This window comes from Lissotriton helveticus, chromosome 7, assembly GCF_964261635.1.
Source record: "Lissotriton helveticus chromosome 7, aLisHel1.1, whole genome shotgun sequence".
Lineage (NCBI taxonomy): Eukaryota > Metazoa > Chordata > Amphibia > Caudata > Salamandridae > Lissotriton > Lissotriton helveticus.
The window spans coordinates 1,887,407,769-1,887,426,627 of NC_136068.1; positions in this window are offsets into that span (position 1 = coordinate 1,887,407,769).

Genomic DNA, 18,859 nt, shown 5'->3' on the forward strand with positions numbered 1-18,859 from the left:
CGGCGTGCTGATAGGCCACGCCCCCTTGGAGGCCACGCCCCCTTCCGAGCAGGTATAAAACGCTGACCTATAGCGCACACCTGCCAGAACCTTGGAACCTCCTGAGGCGAAAAGCCGGGAGCTAGACGCTAATTGATTTTAAAAATTTTGTGTCACTGAATAACTTGTTGTTTTTAAGCACTACTCACCTGGCTTCACGGGACTCGGTCCTGGAAAGCACACCGCACAGCTGCCTCACGCTGTCAGCGGGCTCACGAAAATCGTCCACGGCGCCATTGCCGGCGTGCTGATAGGCCACGCCCCCTTGGAGGCCACGCCCCCTTCCGAGCAGGTATAAAACGCTGACCTATAGCGCACACCTGCCAGAACCTTGGAACCTCCTGAGGCGAAAAGCCGGGAGCTAGACGCTAATTGATTTTAAAAATTTTGTGTCACTGAATAACTTGTTGTTTTTAAGCACTACTCACCTGGCTTCACGGGACTCGGTCCTGGAAAGCACACCGCACAGCTGCCTCACGCTGTCAGCGGGCTCACGAAAATCGTCCACGGCGCCATTGCCGGCGTGCTGATAGGCCACGCCCCCTTGGAGGCCACGCCCCCCTTCCTCCCCCTTCTCCCTCCTATAAGGGATGTGTCAATACCGTACGCGCAGCGGACGGGCGCAGCGGGCGCGCCGTTTGCGCGCCGAAGGCGCGCCAAAGGCAAGCCCGTCTGGGCCCGTCCGGGCCCAGAAGGCCCTAGGCCCGGTTACTATGTCCGGTACCCCTCAGGATCGAATAATGTATACAGCTGATACCTTATACAACTTACGACCTAAGAATACCTTGGCCTGCCACCACTCACTGACTGCAGGTAAGACATTCTCGACCTGTTCACAATGCAATCTGACTTCTATCCTGAAACCACCCACCATCGTCCTGAGACTAGGACTTCTTAATTGCCGTTCCCTCCCCAAACACGCCACCGAAATGAACCTCCTAATTCAGAACCAGGAGCTTGACCTTTTGTTCATAACAGAAACATGGCTTTCTGACAATACCGACTCGGATGTTGTCACGGCCCTTCCCACCGGGTATATCTGTCAAGCACTTAATAGACCCAGAGGGAGAGGAGGCGGGATAGCCATAATCCACAGGGAACAATTTACCTGCCGTATGACCAATGCTGGTATTGAGGACTGTGAGAGCGGCCAATTCTCCATCCAAGTCGCCCCAGCCCTTACCCTGGCAGGGCTTCTTATTTACCGCCCGCCAGGGGCCCCGGGTAATTTCATCAATGCTGTTGTTGAATCCGGTTCACAACTAGCCTCCTCTGCCCCCAATTTCCTTATATTAGGTGACCTGAATTTTCATTTCTTGGACCCCACGGATCGAGCAGCATCGGACATTAGGAGCGACTTAACATCTCTAGACATCCGTCTAGTGAATAAAGAGCCCACTCATGAGAAAGGCCATCTATTGGACCCGATCCTCACCAACATAGCAACTATGACTACTGACCCACCGGTGACCTTACCCTGGACTGACCACTTTTTGGTACCCTTTTCTTGGGAAATCCCCACTTCCACTCAGTCGATCCCTAAAATCCAAGTCACCGACCGACAATGGCGCAAACTATCCCCGGAGACTTGGGCCACCTCTCTTGCAGAGTCCACCCCTGCGCTCTCATCTGATCCCAATATAGCTGACAGCCAATTCAGCAACTGGATCACTTCTTCTCTGGATACATTGCTCCCGATAACTACCACTCGGAAACAACCTAAAAGAATATCACCAGCTCTATGGTACACTACTGAGCTTAAAACTCTACGTCAAGAGTGTAAAAAAACCGAACGCTCCTGGAGGCGCGACAAAACATCGACCAACAAGAACCTCTACTCTATTTCTCTCCTGACCTATAAAACTGCCATTCATAAAACCAAAAGCATGTTTTTTCAGGAGAGAATAGAGAAAGCAGGCTGCTCCAGTAAGGAAGCATACGCAATCCTTAAAGAGCTGTCTAAACCCCAAGGACAAGGAACGGGACCCACGGCCGATCCTAAAGCCGATCTGGAGAAATGCCAGAAACTAGCCAATTTCTTCCACGACAAAATTAGACTAATTCTGGAATCTATTCCCCCCTCCAGCCCTGAGGAAAATATCACTTGTCCACACACCACCACCTGCCTGTCCACGTGGGGCCAGGTTACGGTAGACGAGGTGAGTAATGTGTTCAACTCTATGAAGAGCGGCTCCCCTAGCGACCCTGCTCCCCTCCGTATCCTTAAAGAGGTAGCCCCCACCATCATCCCCTCCCTTACCCACCTGATTAACACCTCACTCCAACAAGGAACCGTACCCTCAAGCTGGAAGAAGGCGGTGGTGAAAGCCCTGCTGAAGAAACCTACACTGGACCCCGAGAACCTAACTAATTACCGACCTATCTCCCTACTGCCGGGAGTGAGCAAGGTCGCAGAAAAATTGGTCAATAGGAGACTTTCTCAGTTCCTAGAGGCCAATAATAAATTAAAAAGCTCCCAGACAGGTTTCCGACCTGGACAGGGCACGGATATCGCCCTTTTGGCTGCTGTAGAGGAGGCAAGAGCACTATTGGATGGGGGAGGATCAGTGGCAGTGATCCTCCTCGACCTTAGTGCAGCGTTCGATACAGTTGACCACCAACTTCTTATCAAAAGATTGGCTGGGGTGGGAGTGAAAGGTACAGCCCTATCCTGGCTTTCATCCTTCCTGGCCCAACGGTCCTACCAGATCTGGGAAAAGAACGCCCGCTCCTCCGAAATGCCCCTCCAATGTGGTGTGCCTCAGGGCTCCTCCCTGAGTCCCACTTTATTTAATATCTATATGTCCACATTGGAGGAGGTTATCATCCCTTTCGGAGTGAGCGTCGTCAGCTACGCCGACGACACTCAACTTGTGGTGTCTCTATCCCATCCCAAGCAACAGAAAGCTGATCTGTTCAACTGCCTTATGCAGGTCCATCATTGGATGAACAGATCAGCCTTAAAACTCAACGGGACAAAAACCGAGGTCCTTATACTAGGCCCGGAAGGAGCCTCACTTCCCCTGGACAGCTGGCCAGCCTGTTTGGGTCCACCCCCTGATCCAAAAAAAGAGGTGAAAAGTTTGGGTGTGTGGATCGATTCCGATCTCTCCTTTACCTCACAAGCAAAGAAGGTGGCAGGGACCTGCTTCGGACTCTTAAAATCTCTGAGGAAAGTTCTGCCCCTTCTTCCCCCTAAATCCCAAAAACTTTTAGTCCAAGGTCTCATCATATCGAGATTGGACTATAGCAATGTGATTTACATAGGTGCCCCCGAAGCGACCCTCACCAGACTGCAGATAATTCAGAACACGGCTGCCCGGATCATCACTAACACCCCGGCTAGATCATCTGCCAAGCCCGCTCTTAAACTCCTCCATTGGCTCCCCATAAGGGAGAGAGTCAAATTCAAAGCCCTATGTCTTGTTCATAAAACGCTGCAGAATCAAGGCCCTCCTGTTCTCAGTAACATCATCACTCCCTATAGGAACTCTAGGTCCCTCCGCTCCAATGCAGAAAATTTTTCCAACATCCCTAGATTCAGGAAAACCCGAGCAGGAGGTAGACGTTTCTCAGTACAAGCCTCCCGCCTTTGGAACTCACTTCCCCGTAAATTACGTCTTGAACCTCAATACCTGCGCTTCAGGAAACTGTTAAAAACTCATCTTTTTCCCTAAATCTGTACTCCCCCTCCCTTTTTTCTCTGCTTAGTTCTCCCCCTTCGACCTGGTGAATTCATGGTTCTTTAGCGCTGGGATACCTCCGGGTGACTATCGCGCTTTATAAAAATAAATAATAATAATAATAATAATAAGCACAAACCCAACCCTGAACCCTAAAACACCCCTGTACCCCAAAACCCAAATCCAACCCTAAAACCTAAAAACACCCCTGTACCCCAAAACCCAAACCCTGCCCTGAAACCTAAAAACACCCCTGTACCCCAAAACCCAAACCCTACCCTGAAACCTAAAAACACCCCTGTATCCCCAAACCCAAACCCTACCCTGAAACCTAAAAACACCCCTGTACCCCAAAACCCAAACCCTACCCTGAAACCTAAAAACACCCCTGTACCCCAAAACCCAAACCCTACCCTGAAACCTAAAAACACCCCTGTATCCCAAAACCCAAACCCTACCCTGAAACCTAAAAACACCCCTGTACCCCAAAACCCAAACCCTACCCTGAAACCTAAAAACACCCCTGTACCCCAAAACCCAAACCCTACCCTGAAACCTAAAAACACCCCTGTATCCCAAAACCCAAACCCTACCCTGAAACGTAAAAACACCCCTGTATCCCAAAACCCAAACCCTACCCTGAAACCTAAAAACACCCCTGTATCCCAAAACCCAAACCCTACCCTGAAACCTAAAAACACCCCTGTACCCCAAAACCCAAACCCTGCCCTGAAACCTAAAAACACCCCTGTATCCCAAAACCCAAACCCTACCCTGAAACCTAAAAACACCCCTGTATCCCAAAACCCAAACCCTACCCTGAAACCTAAAAACACCCCTGTATCCCAAAACCCAAACCCTACACTGAAACCTAAAAACACCCCTGTACACCTGTATTTATTTTAAAAATTACTTTAATTAATATAATAAATAATAAATTAATAATATTAAAAAACATAAATAAATATATTTAATTATAATTAATATTAATAAAATTAAAAAAAATTAAATACTTACCTATACTTACGATGTAATGCCATGCGTTGTAATAGCATCTGCTATGTAATGCCATGCGTTGTAATGGCATCCGATGTAATGGATCCTGCGTTGTAAAAGTTCCGTTGTAAAAGCCTCCCGTTGTAAAAGTTGCGATGTAACGGTGCATCACCGTCCAATCCTACAGTCTGCTCAAGGAAATCACTGATTCCTGAAGAAAAGCCTAATTTTGCAAATGTGGGAGGCGGATTGATGCACAACCACATAGACAATTATGCAGGACCTCAGTGCACTGCATACAACCGGCTACACTGTTAGGAAACCCCACTTTCCAGGCTGTGCTTCCTGCATGTGCCTTCTTTCACACTACCAAGTGTGGAGTATGCTCCTACCTTCCATGCAGTGCTCTGAAGGGCCCATCTGTCATGCTCCAGTCTGTTTATGGGATCCCACTCGAGGGCCCCACATGTACACCAACATCAGAGCAGGGAGATGAGGCATGAGAGATGATCAATTAGGTCAGAAAAGCTATCAATCTATAGAGTGCACTCACACTATACGCCTTACTCAGACATAACATGGCTACCTCACACATTTAGATATCCGGGTGTTGCATAAGCTGAGTCTCTGGCTCAGCTATGCAAGGATTGCTTTTCCCACCCACATGTGACACGAGTGAACTTGGTTTGATGCATCAATGCTTGAATGTGAAAGACAGGGATGCATGTTGGCAATCCAACAGATCTGACCTGATACTGAATAGACCATGAAAAGAGACGCAGCTTTAAAAAGCAAAAAAAAAATTAAAACTCTTCTGCTTACAACAGACTCTGTGATCGAATCGTTGTTTTCAGCCCTCATTTGAGGACATGTCAGCATCATCAAGTGCACAAGCAGCATTTGTTTGATCGTTATGAAAACCAGTCAATGTGTTCCTGTTTTTGTTAGCTCACATAAGGGATGGACAAACACTGGTTTTAATTCTAAAAACTCAATGATGGTGAGAGTACTGCATTTGGAGGATGAAACAATAACAGTCAAGCCTGTCATTGAGCAGCTTGTCAAAGAGTGTCACTAGTGCAGTTGATTTATCATATTTTGCATTTTTTATAAGGGAGAAGCACTTAGCTTGGCTTTGTCTCTGGTGTGATTGCACTGGTTGAGGCAACATTTCCTCATCTTGTAAAGCCACTGGAGGTTGCTCTAGATGTAAATCCAAGACAACATCACCTGAAGAATGTATTCACCAGAATACAGGGTTCAATTTTTCATTGTCTATTTTGTAAAAGGTTGGCATCCAGAAAGCTAAATATGCCCCAGATAATGTGCTAGGCTCTATCTGCATCTTTGTTTGACTGGGTAGGTGTACTCCTTGTTATTGATGTACTTCTTGGATCAGAAGAAAGACAATACCACAGCCACTGAGCAGTAGAATGGTTGTAATTCCTCCAAATAGACTGGAGAAAAAACTGAAGGTATCAGTCAAATCACTGCTTTAAATTCACTCACTAGATCACATCCAGTGCTCTTAAAAAGATGCACAATGCCAATTATTGTCAATGATTTAAATATTGGATGTAGAATGTCAGCAAAGTGAGTGGGGTATTGCAGCTGTAACAGGCTCTGAATCTCTGAAGCAGTTCTGACTGTCTACAGGTTGTACGTTTCATTACAACTCATGTCTCTCATATCTATACTTTGCCAAGGGTCATTTGTGATTACAAGTTGAGTTGGTGGTGTTATATGTTAGCAGTCTAGTAGCTGGGTGGGAGGAGTTAGGTGGTCAGGGAAAGGAAGGGGCGGAGCAGGGACAGGATGAGGGCAGATAGAGTAGGGACAGGGAAGATACTGGAAGTACCGAATAAAGCTCCATATATATAACGAGCCAGTGTCTGTGTATTACTTGTAGCACGATGCTACAGGTGGGTACAAGGTCTTTCCACAGCACTGTATAACTTTAGAAACCCTTCTCAAATAGGGATGGCATGGATTCAAACTGTAAATATTGAAAAAGTAGATGTTTATGCAGATATTGGTACATTCATTTCTAAAAACTAAATCATATCTCTATTATAAAATGTCCCTGTCATGAACCCTCCATCAAACCTGGCTTAGAAATATATGGTCAGTCAAGATCTGAGACCTAGGCCTGATGAGGGTACTGATTTATAGGTCACAGGCAGGGTGGAACGTAGACAGCAGACCAATGTGGGAACAGGAAGCCCAGGTCAATCCCACAGATGAGCGCAGGAACATCACAATGGTCCTGGGTGATTGGCCACAATAAAAGTACTCATAGCTGGATGGGTGCACGTGTTCGCAAAACACAATAAAGTCATATGCCACCTGAGGTTAGGAACACATAGCCAATCAGGGCAGAGCACACTCTGTACACGCAGTGATAACACGCCCCGCAAGCCACATTCCTAACACTTTACCCACTGACCACATTGTGTTTCACGCAAGGTCGAGGCACACCTGGATTCCTCACCCAACATTATTTTCATGGCTCCAAAGACAGCAGTTCACATTCCATACCAAAAATGATTGCCAGAACCAATTTATTGTACTCAATACATTTTATAAAAGTCAAGCATTACTGATTGTAGAGAAGTGTGGCTCACTGGTTAGAGCGGCAGACCCTGATGCAGAGGTCTAGCCCGGGACCAGGGTTCAATTCCCCGCCTCGGCGGGACTTGGGCTCAAAATTCCACGGACCTGACAATTCTCACCTCGTGCCTATTCCAATCATGGAGTCCCACTCTGCAACTCTGGGCAATAGCTTGCTTAATCTCCACAACGGCCCCCACAATGCTAAGGATGCCTGGCCTCCACCTTGTGGGTGCCATGGAGTGGACACCTCACAGGGAAAGCCAGGATGGGTTCCACAGCGGTATTTGTACAAGCGCCTTGAGACCCTTGCGGATGAGTAGTGCGCTATACAAGTATCAATTTACATTTACATTGTACATTGAGATAGTCCTCAGGCCACTTTTCTGTAATTGTCTAGGGGCCGAATTAAACAAACTGTTCATGTTGTGCCAAACACCTCTTGTCTTTTGTTTTATATAATACATATTCTAGCAAGAAATCCTCAGCAAGAAGCATTCGTTGGTACAAAATAGGAGACTTTCTTCAGTAATTCATATTGTGTGGTGATGGTGACTGATAAAACACAACTTTCCTCTGCCATCACCAGCTCTACACATTCCAGGCAATGTAATGTTATCACACAGAAGGAAGTGTCCTGTTGGGTTTCTTCAGCTGGATGAACTAAGAAACAGAGGGTCATGCTCATTCAAGTACATGTAAGAAAAAGCATATGCCCATGAATGGAACAGTTGTGAATTGTGTATTGTTTTGAAAAAGCCTAATGATTTGTACTTCTGACAGTCATGAACGTGAAAGGTTGTACATGGCTAAGAAATAATAATGTGTATTAGCCAGGTAATGGGAGGAGGGTCTCTAACTAAATATGGTGCTTCTGCCACTTGTTCAATACTCAGGAAAGTATAAGTGGACTTTTTTTTAGCCATTGTCTTCTGTGTTATGGTCATATTATAAGGCTCAAAATACCTGTTTTGTTTAAAAGTTGCCAGGATATGAAGCCTGATCTGAGTGGGCAAAAGTAAGGGTCTTAAATGTAAATCCGTTGAGTGACTGGAAGCCAGTGCAGAATGCGCAGATGGTGACGGACGCTAGTCTTCCTTGAGATATTAAAAAGGAGTCTGGCTGCCGCATTTTGTATTATCTGAAGGCGGTTAGTCAGGTATGCCGGGATGACGATGAACAGGTCAAATCGCGTAGTCAAGGCGAGAGAGAATGAGAGCTCTCATCACTGTTTCTCTCGCCGCTCTGGGAAGCAGAGGAAAAAATTTGCGGAGAGCTTTAAGAATACCAAAGCAACCGCAAGTGAGTTCTTAATATGTTCCTCAAATTTTAAATCTTCCCCGAACCACACCCCCAGGTTTTTAGCCGGATTGCCAACGGAGCTGGGAGGTGGAATGTCTGAAGGCCACAGGGATTCTGTGAAATTTGTGGGGAACTGCCCATAGAGTAACATTTCAGATTTGTCTTCATTGCACTTTAGCTGGACAGATGCCAGCCAATTGAAGACTGAAGAAAGACAGTTCCGGGCAGATGAAGTGTCCAGATCCGTGGCCGACCAAGTAAACAGTTGCTGCGTGTCATCAGCTCAGGCTAATATTTTAGCGCCCAGTTGTTTAGCCAGGAAAATCAGAAACAATAACCGACTTAAAGTCGACCCCTGAGGTACCCCGGTGGAAAGAAGCTGAGCCGAGGACGAAAAGGGGGGTAACCATACCTGCTGAGTTCGGTTGTGGAGGAATGAAGTCAGCCACTCTAAGGCTAAACCGGTAATGCCAAATGGATGACAGACAACATTAAAGCCGCTCTGCTGCCCGTGTCCAGACACTCCCTAATGGCCTCAGAAACCGGATTGTGCAGGGTGGAGGGCATAAGAGGTTTCAACAAAGGCGTTCAGTTGGCGGAAAGCAATCTTCTTGCATACTTTGGCCAATACAGGCAACAGGTAGATTGGCCGATAGTTAGCTGGCACTACCGGGTCTAAGCCCGATTTCTTCAGCAGTGGCAGACGTTTAGCCTGCTTCCAGCAATCGGGGACTGTCGCCGTCCTAAAGGAGAGACTAATGATTTCAGTGACCTCATGACAAACCACCTCCGCCACCCCTCCCACGCGTGCGGGACAGGGGTCAATAGGTGATCCAGATTTCATAGATTTTAAAACTGCTAGGGTATCGACTTCAGATGGTGGGGAAAGTTCCCTGAAGACGTGAATAGTGGAAGAAGAAGGTGGGGGGTGTGCAAGGGTTGGAAAATGAGACTAGCCTGGATCCCTGCTATTTTATTTACAAAAAATTAGGACAAATCCTCGCACCAATGCACAGAGGATGGTACTATTGGTTGCTCGGCACAGGGGGAAAGAAAGCTGTTGACAATAACAAAGATTTCCCTACTGTTATTATTGGCCTTAGTGATCCTACCCGCATAATATTCACTCTTAGCCGTCCTAATATTGGCATAATACTCCCTCTGAGCCACACGTAATACCCCCTTAGCAGCAGGGCAATAGGTGAGTCGTCAGCTTCTTTCCAGTTTTTTGCAGCCGAGCTTCAGCTCTTTTAGAGCATGTGAGAACCAGGGCTTAGAGGGAGCAAAGCTTTTTTTAGAACTAGCGCTCTGTTTAACGTAGGTCTCCACCCCCGAGCTAATCCAGGTATTAAAGCGCTGCACAGCAGTGGTCAACTCAGGGCCTAACGCTGGGTGACCCAGATGAAGAGTATTGGACAGCGCAGGAAGATTAATCTTCTGATTGCAAGTATTAGGCATACTGTTGGAAGTGGGTTTTTCTAAGGACGAGGAGAACCTGATCAGCATCTTGTCGCTTCAGACACCCGTGGGGTTGGCGGGGCTGCTAGAGTTCTACGTGCCATGGTGACCTTTGAGATCCGCTGCCTCAGCTCTGGTTTGTACCCCGTGTGTCCTGAAAGCCAGAGCGGGTGGCCGCTCCTTCCGCAGTCTGGTTGCGCAACTTTGGAACTCGCTTCCTGTTTCCATCAGAGTGATCCAGAACCACCTTGCATTCCGGAAGGCCATAAAGACCTGGCTTTTTCCGGCTTAACCCCTCTGCTCTCTGGTTCTTGTCTGGGAGTCTGCGCTGGGACGCCCCGTCACTGGAGCAGCAATGCGCATTATAAATCTGACAAATAAATATGATAGGACCAGGTAAGTGTTTCAGGGTCAGATAACGTTAAGGCACAGTTGGAGCACACCACATCCAAGATGTGGCCCCCCGAGTGTGTGGGCAGCGTAACCCATTGAGTTAGCTGGGCTATGCTAAGAGACTCAAGTAGCTCGCCCGCATCTACCTGGATATTGAGGTCACCCAAAAAAAGAAATCTGGAGAACCTCAAGGCTTGGGGCACAATCACATCTGCCAACGCCTTAGGGAACAGTCCAGTAGGGCCTCGGGGATGATAAACCTGTGTGCCTCCCAACGTGAAATTAGGTGAGAGAGAAGTGAAGAACTTCCCAATTGCCTAACTCATCGGTAGAGTCGCTGTGAAAGGACCAGATATCTTTAAATACAATAGCAGACCCCCCCACTCTCCCCATTGCTCGATCAGCCCTGATAATTTTGAAACCTCTTGGGATGGCGAGCTCTATGATGGGGCACTGGAGTTATTTAGCCATGTTTCTATTATAAACAGAATATCGAGGTGGCCATCGGACAGGAGTTGAAAAAAATATCAGCGGCATGTTTGCTCATAGAGCGCACATTTATGAGAGCTGCAGCAATTGTTTGTGAATTGTTAGTGGCATGAGTGGGAGCAGCCAGGAATTGAGGAGAGCCAAGGTCACAGCTAGGAACACCATCTGAAACATCCCATGGCAGAGTGTCACTGCATTCTGCAGTTTTAAGTGCAAATAGCTCCTCCCGAGAGTACCTTATTGAATCAGCCGTCAAAGCGGGAAAAATTCGGGCAGCAAGTCCAGCGCAAGGCGTGCCCGGGCGCAGACGGGTGCAGACGGGCATACCTTTGGCTTACCTTCGACGCACCAGCGGCGCGCCCGCTGCGCGTTTGAAAGGGCATAGTCAGTTTATGGTTGCACCTCCCTCCCCCAGCTAGAACGCTGCCACTGGTCCAGCTGGGGTCCGGGACTACACTCAAGAGTGCCGCCTGCCCTCCACTCAATCGGCACAACAGCCGCGGTGGAACGGGGCAGGGAAGGCACACCTCAGCACCCCAAATGGTAGATCAGGTAAGCGTTTAATAAACAATAAAGATTTGTCAGAGCAGTGACATCAGAATACTGATACCATACAGTTTTTAAGAAAAACTCTCACAGTCCGTTATATTATATCTACTCCTACTAGATTCCTGGTGTGTGGGAGATCATATCTTTGCTTTATACCTCTCTGTTTCTTAATGCCTTCTGTTGCACATTCCTGTTTAATGGAACCTGATCACTGTTAAGTTTTAAATATGGCTTAACAGCTTGCAAACGTAAGGTATCATGACCATCAGAGGTGTATAATTCCAGTATTATTTTCGGTGTGTCCATTCACAATATGGAACTGAAGCTGATTCCACTCTCTGGCATAGGGCCACAATCAATGCTTCTCCCTTAATTTTGCTCAGGATGATCGAGGAATTTTTACGAAAGTTCCCCATTAACTTAATTCCTTGATTGAGCGCCAGTGAAGCTCTAAGCTTGTTCTGCCCTTGTTTCACTACCCCAGGGAGAGTTGCCAATATATGCTTGTCATGCGTGCTGGTGAGTATGCATGGAAATATGCTTCCGCAGGTGTTACATTCCTCTCAGGGTGGCACCATAACAACGGGGAGAAAAATTGCCAATATTCTATATTTGTCTTGAGGTGTTGTGAATGAATAATTCTGTTAACTCAAATGGAATGGATTCAAGGAAACCCACAGAATGAGCAATGATTTTTTAAGAGTCAAGCTTGACAAACCTACATCAAGATGTGCTCCCTTAATCCTTGTTGGAGGTAACAATAGTTACTACAAACGTTTCCAAAATGATGCAATGGTTCAAGTGTGTGTATATTAAAAATAAACTACTCAAGTGCTCCCTAAATATCTAGGCATATACCAAGACTCTGCCTCAGCTTTACAAGGTTTGCTTTCCGACCAACAGGTGACTCGAGTGAACTTCGTTCAATGCACATTTGAATGTGAAAGACAGGTTTTTGAATACCTGCGATACCTAGTTGAAGTGTTGTTAATGCTCCTGGGCTAATAACAATCCCTAAACAGCTTTTGGGCTAATAACAATCCTTAACGCCTTCGGGGCTGATGACGAGCTCAGCTCGTCAGGAGCGTAACCTGCCGTGTGCTGATGACGAGCTGAGCTCGTCATGTAACGCGGTATTTTCAAGTCAAGTCAAGTCAATAAATTTATATAGCGCGCTACATACCCAGAGGGTCTCAAGGCGTTTGAGGAGGGGTGGGGAATTACTTCTCGAATATCCAGGTTTTAAGCTGCTTTCTGAATGCTCGGTGGTTTTGAGTGAGGCGAAGGTGCATGGGAAGTGAGTTCCAGGTTTTGGCCGCTAGGTAGGAGAATGATCTTCCTCCCATGGTGGTTTTGTTGACGCGGGGAACAGTAGCGAGGGCTTGGTTGGAAGAGCGCAGCTGGCGGGAGAGGGTGTAGAAGGAAAGACGTGAATTGAGGCATTCGGGTCCAAGTTCGTAGAGAGCTTTGTGTGCGTGGGTGAGGAGGCGGAAAGTTATTCTCTTATTGACGGGGAGCCAGTGGAGGTTTTTCAGGTGACCAGAAATGTGTTCTTTACGCGGGATGTCTAATATGAGTCTGGCTGATGCGTTCTGGATGCGTTGGAGTTTTTTCTGAAGTTTTGCGGTGGTACCGGCGTAAAGGGTGTTTCCGTAGTCAAGGCGGCTTGTAACCAGTGCGTGGGTGACCGTTTTTCTAGTTTCGGTGGGGATCCAGCGAAATGTTTTTTTGAGCATGCGAAGAATGTTGAAGCAAGATGAGGAGACGGCGTTGACTTGTCTGGTCATCGAGAGTGAGGAATCCAGGATGACGCCTAGGTTCCGTGCGTGATCCGTTGGGATGGGTGCTTTTCCAAGGGCTTCTGGCCACCAAGAGTCGTCCCAGGCGGAGGGGGAGGTACCTAAGATAAGGACTTCTGTTTTGTCTGAATTCAGTTTCAGATGGCTATGCTTCATCCATTCGGCTACCTCTTTCATTCCTTCATGTAGGTTGGTTTTGGCGATGTTTGGGTCTTTGGTGAGTGATAGGATCAGTTGAGTGTCATCAGCGTAGGAGATGATGTTGAGGTTGTGTTGGCGTGCGATGGTCGCGAGGGGGCTCATGTATACGTTGAAGAGGGTGGGGCTGAGTGAAGATCCTTGTGGCACGCCGCAGATGACTTCAGTGGCCTCTGACTTGAATGGTGGGAGGCGTACTCTCTGAGTTCTTCCGGCAAGGAAAGAAGTGATCCATTCCAGTGCTTTTCCTTGGATTCCGATGTTTCTAAGTCGTTGTAGCAGGGTGTTATGACAGACTGTGTCGAAGGCTGCGGAGAGGTCGAGGAGGATGAGGGCGACTGTGTCTCCATTGTCCAGTAGAGTTCGGATGTCGTCTGTTGCTGCGATGAGTGCAGTCTCAGTACTGTGTTTGGCTCGGAAGCCGGAATGTGAAGAGTCGAGGGATTTGTTGGCTTCGAGGAAGGCGGCGAGCTGGTTGTTGACAGCTTTCTCGATGACTTTGGCCGGGAATGGGAGGAGCGAGATGGGGCGGTAGTTTTTGAGTTCGGTGGGGTCAGCTGTGGGTTTTTTCAGAAGGGCGCTGAGTTCGGAGTGTTTCCAGCTTTCTGGGAAGGTGCCGGATTTGAGGGAGCAGTTGATGACGTCTCGGAGGTGTGATGCTATGATGGAGTCTGCTTTGTTGAAGATGTGGTGAGGGCAAGGGTCTGAGGGGGATCCTGAGTGGATGGAGTTCATCAGGCGAATGGTGTCCTCAGTGGAGATTGGGTTCCAGTCATTAAGGATGTTCAAGGGAGGTGAAGGTACGGCAGAGGGTTTGGTGGGTTGGTCTTCAGGTTGGTTGTTGAAGCTGTTGTGGATGTCTGCGATTTTGTCGTGGAAGAACGAAGCTAGTGAGTCGCAAAGGGTTTGAGAGGGGGTGATGTCGTTGGAGTTGGCAATGGGGTTGGTAAACTCTTTGACGATGTTGAATAGTTCCTTGCTGTTGTGGGCGTTTTTGTCTAGTCGGTCTTTGAATGCGGTTTTCTTGGCAGTCCGGATCAATTGGTGGTGTATGCGGGAGGCGTTTTTGAAGGCGTCCCTGGTGTTGGTGTTTGGGTCTTTTTTCCAGGTCTTCTCAAGGGAGCGACAGAGTTTCTTGGATTTCTTAAGATCATCGTTGAACCAGGGGGCGTTTTTGCTGCCTAGTTTGATTTGACGTTTTTTCAAAGGTGCTAGGTTGTCGGCAGTGTCGGTTAGCCATTGTGTGAGGTTGATGGCTGCTTGGTTGGGGTTCGATGAGTGGGCAGGGGGGTTTTGAAGAAGCGATGTGGAGACCTGGTCGATGGTGATTTTGCAAAACGCAGCGCGCAGCGGGAAAACCGCTAGCGCGCATGTGGTTAAACGGGGATCAAGAGGCATCGTGGTGATTAGAAACAAACATGTGTTGTTCTCTTTAATGCCACAAACGCCAACTGTGCTAAAAAAGAAATGTTTAACTAAAAACTGTCTTTATTTCAACAGATGTACCCTGTTGCTCAACACTTCTAAAGTAACCACACAGAATACAATAAACAATATGAACATTTCCACTGTGGTTAAAATGTAATCTTAAAGCCTAATACCCTAAAGCTTGCTTCTATGTGCTACGCTAGAAGAGCATGGAGTAGAAATACCCGGCATCTAGATTTTCTTAGGGAGAATGTTTGCAGCAAAATGATGTAATTTTCTGAAGTGAAGGAGGCTGTGTTCCTTACACACATTCTGGATCAGCATCTGCTTCTCCCATACTCAGGCTCAAAATCAGCTTTCAGTAGAAAGTGTGACCTGCAGCCTCTCTGGCAGGCAGGATCTTCTCTGGCAGTATCTTCCTTGCAATGATCTGGGGAAAAGTACCTCTCCTGACAAGGGGTCGAGTTTCAGTCCTTTTACACTATATTTCATCTAAGATTGAATTTCTAATATCACCTCAGAAATGTTTAATATAACCAACAAGCATCAAGATGCTAATCTAACATGCATTCTTTTCAACAAATATGGTAAGATTGTGACAATTCAGACTGTACTGTTTTGGCCATTGTTCACCTCAAAATTGAGATAACAAGGCTCTTGTTCGAGAGTGTTTTTGCATCACCTTCTGTGAATACCAAAAGTCTTAAAGTTAGGATTTTTCTCAGTTTAGGAGTAGTAAAATTAGGAGTCCTAACCCACGTACCAAAATGGTAGTAAGTTTAGGATTTTGTCTTAAGTTAGTTCTGTGAATCTGGCCCTGTATATTTATAGCAGATAATCTGTCTGTGAATGCTCAGCTTCTTTCTTTTGATTCACTCATCAATTATTCTGGCACACATAAAAGATAATTTCTAACATACTACAGGCTTACCAAACCACTTTGGACAAATGGAAATATTATCGACTCTGAATCACCCTGGGTAAAGTATATACAAACCATATACATGATTGGAGAGTGCAGTCATACCTGGCTAAATACAACTGGGTGACCAACTTAAGAGATAAATAGAATCCCAATCTGGACAGATGTCTAAATAATAACAAACGGATCAACATGAAAGTTTATCCAAAACGAATCTCCCCAAACGCTTGATTCAAATATATACAATACCAAATTCCGCATAGAGCATACCCCAGCCTACATCGTGATGCCCTAGATGCATTCAAGAGCAGGTGGCTTCTGGTACAGGTTTTGCTTTGCCTAGACATACCCAGATACTGGTTGAAAAAGAGCGCACACTGCAGTAATCACTGGATTCATGAAAATACATCAACTTGAGATCTACCTACTGGGACAAGTCCCCTGACCTGCAGCTGAGAGAGCCACCTCTAGGTTCTTATGCCCTGCTCTGTCACTAGTGAAACCTATGAAGATCATGATGAAGTAGATAACCACTTTCTTTCCCCTATTAAAATATCACACACATCAAGTTTCAGTCCCTTGAAAAGTACTATTGAATAAAGTAGTTGAGCTTAATAAGAGGATGTCCTGCCTCCTTAAGCCACTTAATTCAATTTATGACCATGAAATTGTACTGAACAATATACATAAATTCATGCCCCTTCATGCCATCTGTTGTCAGTCCCTTAGTACTGCTCGGGTTCCGGACTGTTGGAAGTTGGCCATGGTATCTCCGCTTTAGAAGAAGGATACGCTGGATCCCACTTGTTCAGCGAACTACAGGCCTATTTCATTGCTTCCTTTCCCAATTAAGATCTTGGAGAAGCTGGCTACTAAACATCTGTCCAGCTTTATAGAGACCAACACCTGCCTGGACGTGGCTCAGTTTGGCTTTAGGCCAGCCCACGGTACTGAGTCCGCACGGGTGACCGCTTTAAATGACCTTCGTTCGCGTGTGGACCTTGGTCCAGCAGCCTTTCTAGTGCTGCTCGACATTTCGGCCGCGTTCGATACAGTTAGCCATGCCATTCTGATCAGGAGACTAGAGGAAATTGGGGTGTCCCGCCTGGCTCTGGACTGGTTGGTCTCTTATCTCAGTAACAGACACCAGGTGGTAGCCTTGCCGCCCTATCGATCTGACATCAAAAAAGTGGGGCAGGGCGTACCCCAAGGGTCGGCCATTAGCCCTATTTTATTTAATCTATACCTCCGTCCCCTGGTCAGGCTGATTAAGTCCTTTGGCATCGCGGTCATCAATTATGCCGATGACACGCAACTTATCTTCTCTTTTGAGGGTAAGGACGCGGTGTCTCAGGAGACTTTCCACCGCTGTATGACAGCTACCGCGGATTGGCTGAATCAAATCTCCCTGCAATTTAACAGCTCAAAAACTGAGGTACTGCACTGTTCGATGGATCGCACCCCTCGGCCTCTGCCACTGGATTTTTGGCCTTCTTCCTCCCAGGGCACTGTGTTGGCGGCAGATTCTGTTCAAAATCTGGGTGTGATGTTCGAATCTAACTTACAGTTAGACACGTTTGTGAACAAAACTGTGGCTACTTGTATGATGCTGCTCCGCACATTGCGGAAGATTCTTCCTTTGCTCCCAGCTCACGCCCGACCAGAGGTAGTGTGTAGTATAATCTTAAGCAGGCTTGATTACTGCAACGCGCTACTTCTGGGTGCGCCAGTTACCCTAGTGGGTAAACTGCAGCGAGTACAGAACAAGGCTGCTAAGCTGGATCTTTCTCGACAGCGTTCTGATTCCTCTTCCCTGGCGCTCATGGACCTTCACTGGTTGCCAATCGTTCAGCGCATTGATTTTAAAGCATCATGTCTAGTTTTTAGGGCCCTTCATGGTCAGGGGCCGTCTCCGCTGCAGGCGATGTTTTCCTGGTATACGCCTCCCTGAGCTCTTCGTTCTTCGTCAGCCTGCCTGGTGGTAATCCCTAACATTTTGAGGACTCGGATGGGCGGACGCTCCTTTAGATTTACCGCAGCTAAACTGTGGAATTATTTACCCCTGCCTCTGAGAAATATGGTGGACCTTTCCTCCTTTAAAAAAGGATTGAAAACATACCTCTTTCCTAGGACAGTGTAAAGATTGTGGCAGTATAACATTGCGTACGGTTGGTCAAAAGTCAAAGCGCCAGGATACCCTTTGGGTGACAGTCTCTGCGCTATACAAATACGCCATACATACATACATACATAAATACAATACTTGTAAGTGATGAAAAAACCTGGCAGTTTAATAGCTGAAAATATCCTACTGGAAAAAGAAGATCTTAAAGTTCTTAAAAAGTGTCAGATCAGTGGGAAGAGCAGAGTTTAATAAAACTTTGCTGTCCCTTGACCCACTTGATTCATCCCATGACCATGGAACTGCACTGAACTAAACACACGCAGTATACACAATTACAATATGAGTGAGTAATACAAAAGAGCTTAGGACGTAGTCATTGGTCTACAAGGACACCTGTTGGTCTATGACACCTTATATAGGAATTAAAATTACTTTTAATCTTAACTGCACTGAGGATCAATTTATCCACAGCTAGTTGTTTGCTTTTAGTTAATTAGGTTTAACATTCATCTTTTTTTCTGCCACACCTCTGTGTGTCACATGACAGTATCACCAAGTGGCTTGGAAAGTAGCAGCAGCCCCTGCACCATTGATAGCTACGCCTCTGAAAAAAGGGGTAAGCTCTTATTAGCCTGGCCTTATCAAGAGCTGTTGATTGCATGATTCACAGCAATCCGTCAGAAGGATCCACAGTTAATGGATTTCTATAACATGAGGATGTTTACACACATTCATTTTCACACCCGGACGTGAACCTTCACCACTATTGGTGTCAGTGACTCTGTTCAGAGGGAAGCAGAAAGTGATTAGGGAAATGCCTGAATTAATCTCAGCCACTGGTAATACTCACTGCCACATTCCACTTCAT